The sequence below is a fragment of the Furipterus horrens genome, unplaced genomic scaffold, assembly GCF_987537825.1.
Source record: "Furipterus horrens unplaced genomic scaffold, mFurHor1.1.pri manual_scaffold_21, whole genome shotgun sequence".
Classification (NCBI taxonomy): Eukaryota; Metazoa; Chordata; class Mammalia; order Chiroptera; family Furipteridae; genus Furipterus; species Furipterus horrens.
The window spans coordinates 1,539,620-1,554,040 of NW_028327191.1; the positions used below are offsets into that span (position 1 = coordinate 1,539,620).

Here is a 14,421-nt window from a genome sequence, read left to right on the forward strand (position 1 = left end):
GAAAACTGGAGACGAGTAAAGATCTCAGAAGGCAATGAGAAACTAAGCTCGAGGAAATAATGTTTTAAGTTAAACGCAGAGAAAGAAGTGGCCAAGGACAGGGGCCACCATCAGACGTGGCCGCCCCGAGGGCCGGCGTGGGTGCTCAGGGACGCCCACTGCAGCCGGCGCTTCCTGATCCCGGGCGGGAACAGCAGCACCTGCCGGAAGCACAGGTACAAGAGCTAGTACCGAGTCCCCAGGCCCCCAGACTAAAAACCACTATAAAAAAGGGAAGTTCTTGGTTCTTATTATAATTCTCTAAAACAAACATCAAATTAAAATGCTAAACTTTTCAAAAACATCTGTTGACGGTCATTTCTAATCTGCCACTAAATCCGGTCATTCACGGCAAGCTGGAGGTGGGCCAGGGCGCCACGCGCGCCCGCCTCGGGGCCGGCAGCCGGGAGTCGCAACAGACAAGCAAAGCTGCGTCTCAGGAGCCTTCCGAAACCGCGGTCTGTGGAAACCTTTGACGAGGTTTCTTGATTTTAACATAAACACCTTACTTCACTTGCCTATACACGGTGTACACAGTTAAATTCTACCGGATCCTCAAGTTGAGATGTGACAGCTGAGGGAATGAACTCTGTCACGTGGACGATAATGGCTGTGCTGATGGAAGGAAAGTCTCGCCAGCGCAGCCGAATGTGGTGCAGGGCTGGGGGGAGCACCTTGCGGGGACTTGCAGGCCCGTGAGCCTGGCAGCCGCTCTGGGGAAGCAGCTCGGGGCTTACGACACACAGAGACGGGCCAATGGGGGCGCCCCCAGCCTCACTGCAGCGCCACACCCGGGAAAAGGGCGTTTGCTTCCACCCACAGCGAGACACGTTCTGCTGAACGGCCACAAGGGACACACGGAGCGAAGACAGAGCGAAGGAAGCTGCGATGGAGGGGAGGCGTGTGACCGACACGGGCACCCAGTCCCTGCGCCGCGCGCCGAGGGGCAGCCGGCACCGGAGCCGCGTCCGAGCCCACGCCTGAGCCCACGCCCGGCCGGGGCTGCCACAGCGGGCGGCCCCTCGGCGCCAGAACTCGGCTTCTGCAGCTTCCTGTGAGGACGAGGACGGTCAGAGGCAGCGACAGGAGGGGCAGACTCACAGCTGTCGGCGCGGGGGTACGCTGAGGGGGCGCTGGGGGGTCACGTGGAGAGAGGCGAGGGGGGCAGCACCCAGACACAGACACAGCAGCGGGGTGAGCAGAGGGCCGGAAGCGGGCACGGACGGCCCTTGGCTGGGGCGGGGGGCACACGGCGCACACGCAGACGACCTTTCACTGAGTTGCACGCTTGGAACCTGACCCCAATGCAGTCAATTAAAAAATAAACTTGACAACCCAAGAAAAAGGGTCACTGTGTCATTACATTAGTCACTGTTTGCCACACGTACCGACAGAGGTTTATGACATTTTGAGCTCGTATTTCTACCCAAACGAAGAAGCCCCTGTTGGAGCAAATCGGTTTATGGACGGCAGCTTCCCGGCAGGAAGCCCCCCACAGCCGGGCTCGACGTGGGGCGCGGGCGGCCGGGCTCCCTCCCGGGCTCCTGCTGCTTCCTCTGCGCCCCCGCGACGCCGGTGGCTTACTGCCCAGTCCCTGCTCCTGGGCCTTCGGTCCAGCTCCACTTTCCTCGGAGACTGGAAACTGGAACCAGAAGCAGGTCTGCTGACAAAGGGTGTTCCCAGAACGGGGCAGCCCGGGGAAAACCACAACAGGGAAGCACCGGAGAACAAAGAACACGGCTCCTGCCAGCAAGAACGTTCTAAACACACAGGGACGTGGAAGCCGAGCTCAGGGGCAGCCCGGCAGGGGCGTTCTGAGTTTCAGAGCCGCACAGGAGAAGGGAGCAAATCGCTGGCAGACAGGGGTGCCTGGCGGTAAGCTCCTGGCAACCCACATTTACCCAGTGTCTCGGCAGAGTTCCGTCCTGAACCCGCTGCCAGATACTCTGCCGAGGGAGGGGCCCGTGGCCAAGCGGCCCCAGGGACAGGAGGGCTCATCCAGACCAATGGGCACATCATCATCTCATATTAAAAGCCCTGCTTAGGAGACCAAAAGAGACAGAGACAGACAGACAGCGGCTGCAGCACCCAGCTGGGAAGCAATGGTGTAAAACTCAGACTTAAACCTGTCAGGAAAACAAGAGCTACCCGAGGCCCTGCACTGCCTGAACCCTCGGCTCCTCCCATGCGCTTGCTCCGCCCCGACCATGTGCACAGGGGCCACGCCCGTGCCAGCCCGGGGCCAGCGTCCTGCCATCTGGACAGGAAGGGCCCAGGGCGCTCAGCCTGCCCGCCGGCCAATGCTCCTCAGGCCGTGCCCGGGGCAGGAGGGGCCGGGAGTGAGCAAGGTTCGTGATCCTGGAGCACCACGTTTACTCGAAAATATGAGTGGAAAGCGCACACCCTGGCCACGTGAAGGAGCGCATCACAGTACTTAAAACAAAGTCTGGAATAAAGCATGAGATTTTAACAAAACGTGGCTCTGATCCCGATCTGCTCCTTAGACGCTCCCGTTCCTACCTGTGGTTTCGAGGCGGGAGCTGCTCGGGGCTGACCCAGAGCCACCGCCTCCTCCGCCCACCCCGACAGGACCCTCCTCAGGAGCCCCACTTCCATCCCCATCTTCCCACCCGTCCCCAGGGGCCCCGCAGAGGAAGCTTCTGGCTCTGAGTGGCACCCTCGGAGCCCCCAGACAAGAGAACTGTGTTCACATACAAACACACACACTTACACTGAAAATAAAAACATGAACCAAAACGTCAGCTCTGGAGGAGGGAAGAAACAGGATGAAATTGAGAGGGAGAGGGAAACATGGACTGCTGTTCCGCTTCCTGATGCGTCATTGGCTGATGCTTGTCTGGGCCCCGACCGGGGATCGAACCCGCAGCCTCGGCAAATCAGGATGATGTTGTAACCAGCTGAGCTACCCAGCCAGGAACTCATAATGTTATTTTTATTTCAAAAGTGCATTTCTTCCCAGTCAGGGCACATGACTCGGTTGCACGCCAGGTCCCCAGTTGAGGGCGTGAGTGAGAGGCAACCACACAGTGATGTTTCTCTCCCTCTCTTTCGCCTTTCCCCTCTCTCTACAAATAAATAAATGAAATCTTTTTTAAAACACGTGCAAAATGAAATCTGAAACATCCTGCCATACAGAAAGCAGGGGAAGAAGACTAGGGCTTCATGGCGAAGGATGAAGGCGTCCACTCAGAGTGGCCCCATTTAGCATGTGTAAGAATAACACCTGCAGTGAGTCCAACAGGTCACGTGTTTATGTCCCTCAGCTCACACGACACTTAAAAGTCATTGCAGGCCCCCTGTGAGCAGTGGCTGTGGGGGGGGAGGGCTCACTCCGCTGAGAACCGACAGAGACAGCCCCGGCCCTCGCCTGCCCTTCCTGGGTGGGCTCTCCTTCAGGGCGACCGAGCCGGGTGGGGGGCAGGTGTCTCCCTACAGAGCCGCTCAGTCAGTGAAGGCGAGGACAAGGTAGCACAGGGGACATGACCATTCTGTGTCCTCGGACGAGTGCGAGTCCCGGAACCACTGGCCCCGATGCCAGGAGCAGGCGTGGGCCACACACATGCCGCCTGCGGACCAGACCCCGACCTCCCTGCCCGTCACAGGGAGTGCAGGGCGCAGGGCACGTGCGACGGCTGTGGCCGAAGTCAAAACAGGGAGCCCTCTGACCACAGGGCCATCAGCTTGGATTTCCCACCAAGCAAACACCCGGGGAGGGAGGGGTGGCTCTCGCTGACGGAGAGGCAGGCCACGCAGCAGCTGGCTGCAGGGAGGTGGGCTGCTTCAAACAAACTAGAAGAACTGTCGCTATTGGGGAAACTGAATGCTACTGTGATTATGAATGAAATTTTAAATAGCAGTTCTCTAGATATTTATGAATTTATAAAAAATAGCTATGCATGAAATCTCACTCTGGATGCAAACACTTCACACCCATTTTCTATTCATTTTAATGTTGTAACATATTAAAGAGTTCTTAATTTCAAATATAAAATGCCACTCAGTCACAAATTAGAGCCTAGAACACAGGGTATTGTGCTTCCTTTCAAACCCCTAGAGGAAGCCAGTTGAGGGCACAGTGCCCGGCATGAAAACGGGCGTGCTGGGCCGCGGGCCGGCCTCTGGGAAGGGCGGCCTGGGCAGGCGGAGGCGCATGCCCTGCCCTGGCCGTCAGACTCAGGCCTCACTACGGGGCCGTTACACACAATAATGATGTCTATTATCCCCAAAGTTTAATGCCAGTTTTAAATAAATAGAAGTAAGGTCAGACACAGACCGAACTAGACTGCCACGTGCGAGAAGACACTCAACTGCACCTGTTACAGATGGAACCGCGAGAGCCCAAACGAGCGACTTCAGGGGGTTTTAGAATTTAGTTATTTTTATGCACAGCGAGCAAACAGCAAAGAGAGACCTCTGTCCCGTCGGACGTCCCAGTGCCGTACCTCAGTGTTCTGTGCTGTAAGCAGGTCTCGGAGAGGAGCCTCCGGCGCAGGGCGAGGAGCCGCGTGGCCTCAGCCTTCGGGACGGCGCGAGGTCCCTGACCTAGGACGGAAGAACAGGACTTGTCAACTGGGAAAGTTAGACGCTTTGAAAAACAGAATTTCAAAAATGGGAAATTTTTCCTTTTTTATAATCCAAGTATACTTTTATTTTTTAACAAAAACTTGTTTAATAAAGAAGGTACATATTAAACAGAAAAACTGTTAAAGCCAGAAGTTAAAGGCACATTGAGGGAGAGTCTCTTTTCTCCAATGGATGGCAATTAATTTTACATATGAATAAAACTAAATTCAGGATTGTTTTTTAATATAGTTTATTGATTATGCTATTACGGTTGTCCCAAATCTCCCCCCTTTGCCCCTCTCCACCTGATACCCCCTTCCCTCCAGCAAACTCCCCGCTCAGTTCATGTCCATGGGTCATACATGTAAGTTTTTTGACTTCACCCTTTCCTATATTATTCTTAACTTCCCCCTGTCTATTTTGTACCAATCGATTATGCTTCTCAGTCCCTGCACCATTTCCCCGTTTCCCCCTTCCCCCTCCCAGCTGATAACCCTCTAATTGATCCCCACACCTGTGATTCTGTTCCTGTTCTGGTTGTTTGCTTAGCTTGTTTTTTTAGACTGTTATTGATAGGTGTGAGTTTGTTGTCATTTTAATGTTCACCCTCTTGATCCTCTTTTTCTTCAATAAGTCCCTTTAACATTTCATATAATAATGGCTTGGTGATGATGAGCTCCTTTAGCTTTACCTTGTCTGGGAAGCACTTTATCTGCCCTTCCATTCCAAATGATAGCTTTGCAGGACAGAGTAGTCTTGGTTGTAGGTCCTTGCTTCTCATCACATTGAATACTGCTTGCCAGTCCCTCCCTGCCTGCAAAGTTTCTTTTGAGAAATAAGCTGATAGGCACCCCTTTGTAGGTTACTCTCTGCTTTTCTCTTGCTGCTTTTAAGACTCTCTTTATCTTGAACCTTTGGCATTTTAATGATGATGTGTCTTGGTGTGGTCCTCTTTGGGTCTAGCTTGTTTGGGACTCTCTGTGCTGCCTGGACTTGTATGTCTATTTTCTTCACCAAATCAGAGAAGTTTTATTTCATTATTTTTCAAATAGAGTTCTAATTTCTTGCTCTTTCTCTTTTCCTTCTGGCACCCCTGTGATTTGAATGTTGTTACGTTTGAAGTTGTCCCAGAGGCTCCTTAGCCTATCCTTGTTTTTTAGGATTCATTTTTTTCTCTTGCTATTCTGATTGAATGTTGTTTTCCTCCTTCTGTCCCAAATCATTGATTTGAATCTTGGCTTCACCCACTCCACTGTTGGTTCCCTGTAAGTTTTTCTTTATTTCACTTAGTGTAGCCTTCATTTCTGCCTGGGTCTTGAAGTACCCAATGAGTTCCTTGAACATCCTAATAACCAGTGTTTTGAACTCAGTATCTGATAGGTTCCTCATCTCTATTTTGTTTGGTTCTTTTCCTGTTTTGTTCTGCACTTTTCCTTGGGCCATGTTTCTCTGTCTCCTCATCTTGGCGGCCTTCCTGTGTGTCTACATACTGGGTAGAGCCGCTTTGACTCCTGTCTTGGCAGCGTGGTCTAATGTAGAAAAGCACCCTGGCGAGCTGGATGGGTAGAGCCTCAGGTAATTGCCTGGGTGGGACCACCCACGTGAGTGGGGTTGTGATGGAGTCTCAGATATGATGTCGCCGCTCTGTGGCTCTGTAGGGGAGGGCTCGGGAAGGGGACAATGGCCACGGCCTGGCCTCTGGAGTTTTTCTGGGAGGAAGCTGTCCCCCAGCACTCGCCCTGATGCCGGACACTTCAGTCCCTCCCCGTGTGCCACCGGTGCCCTCCCAGCTGCTGCCCAGTGCTGGAGCCCAGAGGGAGCGAGTCTGTGTGAGTCCCAAGTCCGTCGCAGGCCCTTTAGGAGGAGACTCCTGAGAGTCCTGCAGTTTCTTCCGCCGCCCCAACCCCCACTGGCTCGTGCAGCCAGAAGTTGTGGGGACTTATCTTCCTGGTGCTGGAACCCTGGGCTGGGGCGCCTGGTCTGGGGCTGGGATCCCTCGCTCCCAAGGTGTCCCTCCTGATTTTTACCCACCACACGTGGCTGTGGGACCACCTGTGCTGTGTCTCCACGTTTCTGTCCCTCCTACCCGTCTGGAGGAATGTGACTTCTTTAATTCCTTGGTGTCAGACTTCCATATAGCTCAATTTTCTGAGAATTCTGGGTCATAACTGTTTTATAGTTTAGTTGTAATTTTTGTTGTGGTTGTTTGAGGAGATGAGCCACGTTACCTCTATCTTGACCAGAAATACAAGAATATTATTTTTAAGTTTTCCATCACTGACAATTTCCAGTTGGCTCCCAAGTCAGGTAGGACAGGAAGATGCTCTCAAAAAGGTAAAATTTCTTTAAAAATAATCAAGGAAGAAGTTTAAGATAAAATATTTTAAACTACTTTATAAAATCACGTGCTTTGGATTTTCTACATTTTTTGAGTTGGACACAAATTACAAAATCTGTCTTCAGATTATTTTAATTTTAAAATCACTCTTACCGTGAAGCACACAGAAACAGAGGGAAGCACAGGAAGCGTGTCATTTCATCACGTGATCACACACACACTGGTCCATCTGCCCACCCGGCCAGAGTCAGCCCATCTCCACGAACACACGCCCCAGGCAGCATGGGTGGAGGCTGTCCTGTCTCCTCTGGGGCTCACAGAGGTCCCACGCGTCCCCGAAGGGCTCAAACGTGAGCATGTGGACCTGGCAACCAGCAGCACGGAGCCCACGGGGGACACTCAGGCATGGGGGACGCTGGGAGGAAACGCCTCCCACAGCCCCCACACCGGACAGTCTTCACGCAGGTGGGCAGCAGCCCCTCTTACCCACGACAGTGACGGCCCCGTGACGCCTGAGGAGCCCTCACCAATCCAGTTGCACTTTCAAAACCATGCTTTTTAATCCACTTGGGAAACCGTATAGGTCAGTTAAGGTGGTACAGACAACACACACACCCTCCATATTCTTCATTCACATTCTGCAAATCAAACCAGTTCATCACGGCATGTGAAATAAGCCAGGAAGAGAAAGAAGAGCACCATGTGACCGCTCTTGCATGCGGCGTCCGAACAACAAAATGAAATGGGAACAAAACGTAAACAGACCGGTAGTCGCAGAGAACCCTGTCAGAGGGGAGGGGTTTTGGTGAAAATGCGGAAGGGATTAGGAAAAAACAAAGACAAAACAAAAGCCCTTACAGACACAGGCAACAGTGTGGTGGCCACCAGAAGTGGGGCAGCAGAGGGTAAAAGGGGACACACGGTGCTGGAAAGAGACCTCATTTTGGGTGGTGAGCACACAACACAGTACACAGATGGTGTGCCGGGGAATTGTACCCCGAACCTGTATAATTGTGTTAACCAATGTCACCCCTAGAAAGTCAATTAAAAAAAATACAAAACAGTTCATCCTCCCAACCTGAACTTCAGTCCTTGCCAACGGCAAGTGAGCGGAGTGCTGCTTTGGCAAGAGAACTGGAGTCCAGAGCTGCGCCTTGCATGGCCTTGTGCTCGTCTGCCAGGGACACGTCACTGAGGACACCCCCCGCGGGGTTTCCCTGACGAGGTTGTGATGACCTCAAAAGTGAACCAGGACGTGCGCCCTGCCTTACTCTGCACAAGTGTCTGGGTAAGATCGGCGGAACTGAACAGCAAAGCCATCTATGCCCAGTACTTTTTAATTACTGGTTTGGTTTTTCTAATGGTAATAGGCTTATTGGAGGTTTTCTCTTCTGCAGCTGTTTCTAATACATTGTATTTTTCAAAGAAGTCATTTCATCTGATTTTTCAGACGAGATCGGGCGCGTTCAGGGTGGCATGGCCGTAGACCGTCTGATTTTTCAAATGTACTGACGTGAACTGTTTTTAATAAGGTTTTGTATTTTTACAGCCCCCTGACCCACAGGGCCTCTCCCCATCGTCTCTGCTTGTGCGTCCTCTCTCCCCTCTGTTGTCGGTCTTGCCAGAGGCCGGTCGACTTCCCTACACAATTCAAAGAACCGAGTGTTGGTTTGATTGATTTTTCTACTACAAATTTTCCACTTGATTGATTCTGCTGTTTTTAAATTATTTTCTTCCTTTGGTTTTTTTTTTACCCTTTTTCTAATTTTTAATTAGAATGATGCTTAGCCTACTATTTTCAGCTTTTCTACTTTTATAAAGCTATAAATGTCCCTCCATATACAGCTTTGGCTGCATTCTATAAGCTTTGATACCTAGTATTTTCATTATCATCCCATTAAAAATATTTTTAACTTCCATATATCATTTTCTCAGACCCATGATATACAAAAACTATTTATTTTTAAATTACTAGGGATCTTATAATTACTTTTTTGTTACTGAGTTATAGCTCAACCCTACTGAGGTCAGGGATTATAAACTATTATTGTAACAATGCTCTGAAATGTATCGAGATTTGCACAATGGGTTAGCACTGGTCAATTTTTACAAATGTCTTATGTGAGCTTCAAAATAAAGTTTCTGCATAGAATGTTATTTATATGTACATCAGACCAAGAGTATTGATCCTCCTTAAAACATCTGTGCTTAGCCCTGGCTGGTGCGGTTCAGTAGATTGATTGCCGGGCTATGAAGTGAAATGTCATTGGTTCAATTCCCAGTCAGGGCACAGGCCTGGGTTGCAGGCCAGGTCCTCCGTTATGGGCATGCAAGAGGGAACCACACATCGATGTTTCTCTCCCTCTCTTTCTTCCTCCCTTCCCCTCTCTCTAAAAATAAATAAATAAAATCTTTTAAAAAAATTTGTGCTTAGAAACTTTTGGTGGTGGGGGTCTACTTATTCTATCAATTACTGAGGAAAATTTCCATCTGGTATCATTTTCCTTCTACCTGAAGTTCCTTTAAAACTTCCTGTCGTGCAGTTCTGCTGATGGTAAATTCTGTCAGCTTCTATTGGCCTGGAAATTTTGACTTCACTTTCATTTGTGAAGGACATTGTCACTGGGTAGAGAATTCGAAACTCTACTCTGGGCCTGAGCAGAGCTTTTCCTGCGGCTCTGGAGTAACCCTGCCTCCACGTCTGTGCTCACACGCCAGGCTCTGCCTGGGCTTCGGAATAGGACCGCTAGGCGCTGCGGTCACGGCTGAAGCTCGTTTAGGGAAAGGACTTCAGTATTAAGCTATGGGGCTGCTTCTCCTAGTCCCTCCCAACAATTCACTGTGTGGACCTCTCTCATCAAAAGGTTGGTGGCTTTTGCTTGGGATCAGTACTCCCTAGTCATGTCTTTCCTGGTCTCTGAACCCATTCCTGTTGTGCTGGGACTTAAAGATTTGTAGGTGTGTGATGTCCAGGCTCAGGATGCGAAGAGCTACGCTACTCTTCTCGGTTTGTAAATTGTCCTTTTGATTCCACCTTGTTTTCTCTCGCAGGTTAAATAAGCACGGTTGACCATAAAACGTGTCACTCTGTTGTCTTCTAGCTGGCCCAAGCTCCGACCGAAGTCACCGTCACTTGTATCTTTCTCCCCCCATGATGTGTCTTTCCTTCTCGCCACTGCTTCAGATCTTTTCCCCTCATCACTGGCTTCTCAGCGACTGGATGATGTGGTACCTCGGCACGGTTTTATCTGACACTCTGTTTGAGGCTTCTGAGCTTTGTGGTTTAGTTTTCATCAAGTGCGGATGGTCGAGCCATTATTTCTTCAAACACTGTTTCCATTCCGTCCTCTTCTTCTGGAACCCCAGTTGCACACAACCCTACCACAGTTAATTCTGACTCAACGGTCACTCACGCTTCGCACTTCTGTTCGCCGTCCTGTCTTCCCCGCGCGGCAGCCGGGCAGTCGCTGTTGCCGGGCCCGGGCGCTCACGGGGCGCTTCTCCTGCACGGCCATCCCTGCTGCTTCGGTCATGGTGGGTATCACATGTGTTTATCTCCAGAAGGCCTACCCAGCCTTCCCTGTAGCTTTCGGTCCGCTCACTATGCTCATTTTCCTCCACGTTCTTGAATACGGGCAGCTAAATAATAGTTATTTTAATGTTTTTGTCAGCTCATTCCTCATCTATGTTATTTCTGGGTCTGTTTCCATTGACTGACACCCCTCCTGGTTTATATCATATTTTCTTGTTTCCTTACATGCCTGATAATTTTTTTAAAAGATTTTATTATTTCAAAGAGGGGAAAGAAAGGGAAAAAGAGAGGCAGAGAAACATCGATCGGTTGCCTCTCACATGCCTTCCAATCAGCAACCGGATCTGCAACCCAGGCCTGTGCCCTGACCGGGAATTGAACCGGCGAGCTTTTGCTTTGCAGGACGGCACCCAACTAACTGAGCCACACAGGTCGGGGCACATGCCTGGCAATTGTTACTAGACGCTAAACACTGGCATTTTTTACGTTGCTGAACACTGACTGCATTGCATCCTTTTAAATACAGTTGGGGCTATTCCGCTGGGTTTGCAGTTAAGTTCCCTGGACTCAGGGCAGGTCAGCAGCAGCCTGTCATCCTGGGGATGACGGAGCCCCACTCCCTGGGTCCACCTGATGCCCGCGGAGAGCGCTGCTTGGGACCCGCCCTAACATAGACTGAAAAACAAGCCTTAGAAGGTCCGCTGCTATCACCCCGTGGGACAGGGAGTGGCCCCACCATGCATTCAGCCTGCTCCTCCTGGAAGGTGCTCCTCCTGGCTGAGGTGCTCCCCTGTGTGTGTGCGCCCCAGTCCTCAGGCAGTCTCAAGGGGACACCAGCAGCTCTCTGGCGGTCTCTCTGTAGCTACACATTGACCCCAAACTCTACCTGCCTTGTCCTCCCCGTGCTCGGATCTCTCCTTGGTGTGACGCAGAACCTGCCTCTGGGCTGGGACTGGCAAGCCTCGCCCTGAGGGCCGAGGCCAACCTGCCCCGGTGCTTACTGGAATGCACCTGACCCACTCACTGACACCGAGCGTGAAGGCAGCCACCCGAGAGCAGGCGGAGTCGCAGAGACCACAGCGTCGGCAAAGCCTAAGCTGTGCACTGTGTGGCCTGGACAGAAGAGTCCGCGGACCCCTGCTCCGCAGACCGCGCCGGCCCCATCGCCGGGCTCACTTCATCTGTCCCCTTACGGGAGGGTCACCCGCACTGAGAGGGCAAGGTCTGTGGGGGAACCCTTAGACGGGGTGAGCTCCCCAGAAAGCAGGTGCCTGCGAGGGCGCCCGGCACGGTGCTGGGTGCTGGGGTGGGGGACCCGCAAGGTGAAGCGGGCGAGACCCCCGCCCTGAAGGGTCAGTCGGAAGCTGCGTTCAGTGTAAATGGCAGATGTCGGGCACAGAGTCCTGACCTGCCTGCTGACCACTGTCTGAAAACCGCCGCTGCACGTGTTCTGTGAGGAAGGGGGTCAGGCCTGGGGCCACGGCGGGGTGGGAGGGGCACCTGCCTCTGGCACCAACTGTAAAGGAGAGCGAAAAACTCAGTAACAGAAAATCAAAGTTAATGCAAAAATCCATGAGAAAGAGAATATTAACATTTAAATAAAGACAGTAACAGTGCCGAGAGGAGCTATACTGAACAAAGGCAAAAGGAAAAATTATTAATACTGATCTTGTCTTTATTTAAAATTGATTGTTTTCATCGTGGGCAATTTTGTGGGGCATCAAATTTGATTTTTTTAAAAGTAGTTCATTAAAAGGGTATTTATCTCAATTACTGAGCTTCCCGGTGAGCCCTTAAGTTCTGCACCTGAGGCAAGTGCCCGAGTCAGTTCCCCTGGTCCTGGAGGAGCGCGGTCGCGGGCCTGTCACCCCGTCGCGGGGACAGGGAAGGCTCCAGAAGAGCTGTCTCCGTAAGCGGACCCAGCCCGATGCGAAGGGGCTGCTGCAGCCCATCCGACGCCCGAGCAACGGAAGGGGCCTCACTGTGGACACCCGCTCTCGTCCTGTATGCCGTGCACAGGCCCCCTCTGCCCGGCTGCCCACAAACCCGCTCCCAGGCAGCAAAGCCCTCGAAGAGCAGGACGGCCTTCCCTGTTACTGAGCAAGCACACGCCGGGAGGCCCGGCGGCGGCATGACACCCCCGTGCACACAAGGGGCCCCAGGGCACCCGGCACACAGCCGGCTGACGCGTGTGCCCACCCAGTCTCCGGACAGGATGGCTCCGTGAAGAGCAAATCAGCCAGCAGACTCCCGTTCCTGACTGCGGGGTTCCCATCCTTCTGACATCAGCCTGCTCACTTCCCGGGTTTTCCCCGCTGCGCGCTCCCTCGTGATCGTGGCGGGAGAGCCCCAGGCGAGCAGTGTCGGTGCCCTCCGTGGGGGACAAAGGGGCGTCTGCGCAGGTGCGGTTCCCACGTATTCTCCATAGGGTTCGCTTCGTCTTCTAAGCTACAGGTGCAGGAAATTGTTTTCAAACGGAATGACCAGAAGAAGGGTTTTCCTTAATTAAAATTTTTATGGTATTAAGTTTAGTGGAGAAACAAAAACCATGGAATTAAGTTAATAATTTTTATGAACTAATGAAACTCAAGTTAACAATTAGACGCCACTCAAAGTCATGAAGCACCACTCGCCCCGCCCCCGCGTGGCCCCTGCCCCGGCTTGGGCCTGACCCTCCCCACCCCGACCCGCCGGCCCAGCCCTGCTCCCCCATCGGGAGGGCAGCTGCAGCGTGTCTGCTCCTCCTCGCCACCCCCCACTGTCCCACCAGACACTTCAGCCTCCGGACTCCGGGCCCGACATCTGCCATTTACACTGAACGCAGCTTCCGACTAACCCTTCACCTCGGGGGTCCCGCACCCCAGCACGCAGCACCGTGCCGGGCGCCCTCGCAGGCACCTGCTTTCTGGGGAGCTCACCTCCTCTAAGGGTCCCCCCGTAGACCTGCCCCTCTCAGTGCGGGTGACCCTCCTCTGGCCCGTCCGCACCACGGGGACTCCCACTGCACGTGGACAAGCATGTCCTGGCCTTGCTGCCCCCTCCCCCGGGCCGGGAGCTTCCTGGGACATGCCTGCGCCCGCTCCGGTGTGAGGCCTCCGCCCGCAGCACACCGGCCCCAGCTGCTCACCCGCTCCTGTGGTCGCTGGCGTGTTCCTCACAATCCCAGGCACCGTCCCCTGCCCGCCCGCCCACGGCAGAGGGGAGGAAACGGGAACCCGAGACTCCACAGCCTCTCACCACGCGACACATGCGCAGGCGGCAGCTGCTCTGCCCCGCAGGCCGTGTTCTTACCACCCAGGATCTCATCAGGCAGTGACCCGCCCCCGCCCCCGCTGTCCCGAGAACCCATCGGGGCCCGTGCCGTCGCACCAGGTTCGCCATCTGCACCGCGTTATCTGTGAAAGGTTCCCATCGGCCTGGGATGCTGCGGAAGGAACCGGGATCCTGCGGTTCAGCGACTGACATCCGAGTCTCCGGGGCCAGCGCTCCCTCCACGGCCCCTTGGCCACAGGCTCTCGGCGGCTCTGACACCTGCTCGGTCAGAGCCCGGGCAGGCGGCCGATCCCTCCTCGAGGCTAAGCGCACCCTCAGTCCCCACAGCGCCGGTGAGGCCGCGCGGACGCGCCCAGGAACGAAGCAGCCTCTCCGCCGTTTCCACTGTCAGCACCAACATCCTGGGGCTGATTCACCCCTTCAGGGCTCACGGGTGACACCCCCAGCAGACGCACCAACGAGCACCTTCGGCTGAACCAAGCGAGGCCATTTCTGACTTCACAGGAGAGAGTGAGATCCTGGGCAGGCTAAAGTCAATTTTCTCACTGCATTTAAATAATAATTTGCTTGGTTTCTAGCTGCTTTACTATGAAAATTGACGAGAATTATAGTTACTCCAGTCCTGACACTGTCAGACATGGCTCTGCAGTTAGGT

At 53.1% G+C, this 14,421-nt stretch overlaps 1 protein-coding gene across 1 annotated transcript in view; it reads right to left on the reverse strand.

Annotated features, from left to right (window-relative positions):
* The window catches only part of TRAF3 (TNF receptor associated factor 3), a 94,022-nt gene that overhangs the window by 34,951 nt on the left and 44,650 nt on the right, over positions 1 to 14,421 (reverse strand). Inside the window, exon 2 of the mRNA XM_090265620.1 lies at positions 4,503 to 4,602. The gene's annotated coding sequence lies outside the window, so the exon portion shown is untranslated. The remainder of the gene's footprint in view (positions 1 to 4,502; positions 4,603 to 14,421) is intronic.